This window comes from Sinocyclocheilus anshuiensis, unplaced genomic scaffold (genome assembly GCF_001515605.1).
Source record: "Sinocyclocheilus anshuiensis isolate Anshui unplaced genomic scaffold, SAMN03320099.WGS_v1.1 scaffold1648, whole genome shotgun sequence".
Lineage (NCBI taxonomy): Eukaryota > Metazoa > Chordata > Actinopteri > Cypriniformes > Cyprinidae > Sinocyclocheilus > Sinocyclocheilus anshuiensis.
Window position 1 is genome coordinate 333,194 of NW_015559071.1, and position 4,011 is coordinate 337,204.

Below are 4,011 nucleotides of genomic sequence, written 5' to 3' on the forward strand. Positions count from 1 at the left end.
TTCTGTCAGTCACAGTGGAAATGCTTGCTAAGGTGTACAGGTTTTTCAGGGCCAAAGTTGCTCTTGCATTTTACTGTGTGATTTAGTTTGGCTTTTAAAATGACATTTATTGTATAAGTGTGGTGGGGAGGGGACATAATATCAGGCTGCTGGAACATATTCATTGGCAGAACTGATCACAAAGAATGAAAGAAAGAAATAATGAAAGAATGAATAATAGTATTAAAGTGAAACGTGCAGGTGTAACAAAATGAAATACATTTCAACAATATAGAAATGTATTGCAGCAAGAGCAAACTGGTTGGTGCAGGCAAGTAATGCAATATGATAAAGATTTGTTTTACTACTTTGCAGATGGTGTGGAGATCGTTGACATGAAGAATTGAGCAAGAGCACACACCTCGAGGCTTGAGTAGTGGATATCCCGGTACGTAACATACACACAGGAAATACACACAGATATATTTGTGAGAGTAAATATATATTTGTGAGAGTTAATTTTAGGGATAGAGAACAGTCTCATAAGTTCTGTATAACAACAAAAGAAGTCAATGGAAAGTCCCATCATGCTGAAAAAAAAAAACTTGTGTGACGGATGAAGGCAGTGCATGTCTCTCCGCAGTCGCTCCGCAGGCCTTCTCTCTCCCCCAGCCCTCTCCTCATGTCCTCAGTACCTTGCAGTATATCTGAACAAATCACTCAGCACTTCCCAAGTGCCTCACCTGCTGATCTATCTTCTTTCCCCCTCTGCTCTCTCTATCCTTCCCTCTGGTGCTACCACTCTCAGCCCGGGGTGTGATCTGTTGTCCACCCTATTTCCAGCTGGCATTATTGATCGGCACAGCCAGGCCTAATTATCTGAGTTGGGCTTGCAAAGCATGCCGGGAGCTGTGGAGCACATATCCTGTAGACTGAAAGGAGTCAATACAGCACTTAGTGAAAAATTATTAAAATGATGATTCATAATGAGGGTACATAAAGTCTGTTTCTGTTAGGCTTTTGGTCTTCAGAAATACTATCGCCAGAGGTCAAAGAAGAAAGTAGACGTGGAAATAACACAAGAGTGAAACGGAGATAGGACAGAGCCTTCCCTCAGTCCTCGTACACCCTTTCATGCAATATATTCTTAAAATGAGCCAAGGGATAGTCTGCTGCTGCTAAACAAAAGGATAATCTTGATGTAGAGATGGGAAATGGCAATTCAACCAGTGTTTGGCCACAGTTGACTTTTCTCCCCTTGTCCCAATATTTCCATCCACTTCAACCTGTCAGACTATTGTACCTGTTTTGCCCCGTAGTCCTTCCTGTTTTTCCTTATCTATGTCCTCGTTTAGTTTGATTATGTTTCATTGATGTCACCTGTGTTCCCCAATTATCCCTTGTATTTAAGTTCTAGCCTGTGCCATTCTCCCTGGCCCGATATTGTATGTTCATCGTGTGCTACATGTGTTCCTGTCCGCCCTGTATACCCCGTGTTGGAAGGATTAAAGACTGTGTTTACTGTGAATTCTCCTGTGTCTTCTCGTTCCTCGCTCCTCAGGGTAGTACAAGCGTGACACAACCCTGCAGGCAATTAGAGTTGTAACTTTTAGAGTTCCTTTAGAATCATATACTGTAAAGAATGGCTTTTGAACAATATTTTAATCCCGTCACTCACTTCCTCGCTTTCATTAAATCGACCAGATTACAAGGGGCTATTCAGTGAGGCCTTGAGTTTGAAAAGACCGTCAGAACAAGCCGTGATCCACAATTCAGGGGACGAGTCACCTTTCAAATGTAATAAACTGCATGCATGGAATTTCGATCACATGCTATTAATTTGAAGGATTTTTTTCTTCGAAGTCCAAAGTCTTGCCACTCACGACTTGACATTATCCAGGTCAGTGCACCTTTGAACACAGAGACTCAGACAGCAATTTTAGACTTGCATTTGTCTCTTAAAAGACATATTTAAATATGACCTCTGAATGAGAATGGTACAGAAAACCTTTAAAGAATGGACTATTGAAGTGATAATGTAGCTAAGAAATGTCAAATAAAAAGCTTAACTTGAAACTTCAATGGAAAAAAAAAAGTAGTGATACGCACATTTTCCTTATTTAACAGGGACTGGCCAACATGTCATTAGCTTCAGCACTGCCAGTTTCAGCAAATGGCTTTAATTAAATGTATGCATCAGGCTTAAGCACATTTTATGAATTCCAGCCAAAGAAAACCACCTAAATATGCATAAAACTTTGCTGTTTAATTATTCTAGTAGTTCTATCAACTGCGGCATGAATATAATAATTTAAGGGTGGAATGAAGCATAACCCATCTTTTAACAATTCTTGTTTAATTGTAAAATTAAATGATGGTGGACTGTTGAATTTCCTGAAAATAGACCCCCACTTTGGTATTATAATACTACTACTTATAATAATACTAATATTACATTTACATTTAGTCATTTAGCAGACGCTTTTATCCAAAGCGACTTACAATTGGGGGGAGTGAATGGAAGTCTGTAGCATAAGGCTTGTCCAGATTAATGTTGAAGTCGCCAAAGACTAAAAGTGGACTGCCATCCTCTGGGAATGAGGACAGCAGCCCATCCAACTCTTCTAGGAAGGTAGATAGAATTTGCCCAGGAGGGCGGTAAATTACCACAACCTGGAGTTTTACAGGAGCTGTTATAGTGATCACATGAGATTCAAATTATATTAATATTAAGTACAGTTTCAAGGTATTTTCCATTTGGTAAATTACCATAATTTAAGTTAACAGTTACATATTACATTAACACTGTAAATTGTGGCATGATTTCAAGCTTTTTTTATGTTAAACATCTATAGTGCAATGCTCCCATACCTGATTTCATTAAGCCTGCTTCATATACAGAAATGAATAGCATGCATACATGTAGATAAATAGATACAGAGGTAGAGAGCTTGACAAATTAATGGACTGGATGGACAATAGATAGTTGCATGACACACCGATGATTACTGTAAAATTATCATACATTATGTAAATCTGTGCACTTCAGAAGCATTTTCATGTTGTGAAGTATTTTCAACAGTACAATACAGTACTGCTTACTACCATATAAGCTAAACTATGTAGGAAGCCACTGATTATGGTTAAACCAGGTTCATGCTTTAAGAAATCCATGGTAACCAAAGACATTATGAGCAGATGTTTACTTAAACATTCATGTGTGCAGACATCTGTTCGACTGAGGCCCTTATGTGATCATTAAAACATACAGAGGTGGCAACATAACTCCAAAAATGTACATATACATACAATTCACTACAGTTTCCAGTTTAAATTATCACTAGTGGTGGTAAAACAACAGCATTTGTTCCTGCTTAACATAAATCATGATTATAAGAGCAATTTATTTATTCAGTTCTTTGCACAATACCATGTCATGACCTCAAAACACTTTTACAATAGTAGATGATTTCTAAACTACTTTGAAGTTTGCGTCACAAAACCAACTCTGTATATATGGCTTTTCTGATGAAGCAAACTTTCTAGGTAGCTCACCTGTAACAGCATTGCACTTGTGACTTAAAGGGATAGTTCACCCAAAAATGAAAATTTGATGTTTATCTGCTTACCCCCAGGGCATCCAAGATGTAGGTGACTTCGTTTCTTCAGTAGAACACATTTGATGATTTTTAAGTCCAACCGTTGGAGTCTCTGTCTTATAATGCATGGCAATGGTAACAAAATCTAGGTGTAAAAAAAAAAACATGCACAGACAAATCCAAATTAACCCTGCGGCTCGTGACGACACATTGATGTCCTAAGACACGAAACGATCGGTTAGTGCCAGAAATCGAACAGTATTTATATCAGTTTTACCTCTAATTCACCACTATGTCCAACTGTCTTTATGCGCGCGCACGACTTCCGGTGCGTGAGGTGTGTATGCGCTCTGGCGTAGTTTACGTTAATGGGTGTTGTCGCGGGAGGAGCAAAAGCAATCAACCATAACTTCAGGCGAGCAGGCTCAGAAGT

General features: G+C 38.8%; 1 long non-coding RNA gene across 1 annotated transcript in view; it reads left to right on the top strand.

Moving 5' to 3' along the window:
- LOC107681558 (uncharacterized) overlaps positions 1-4,011 on the top strand; it is a 26,237-nt gene that overhangs the window by 14,334 nt on the left and 7,892 nt on the right. The window contains exon 2 of the long non-coding RNA XR_001633270.1: positions 2,659-2,671. This is a non-coding gene — a long non-coding RNA (uncharacterized LOC107681558). The remainder of the gene's footprint in view (positions 1-2,658; positions 2,672-4,011) is intronic.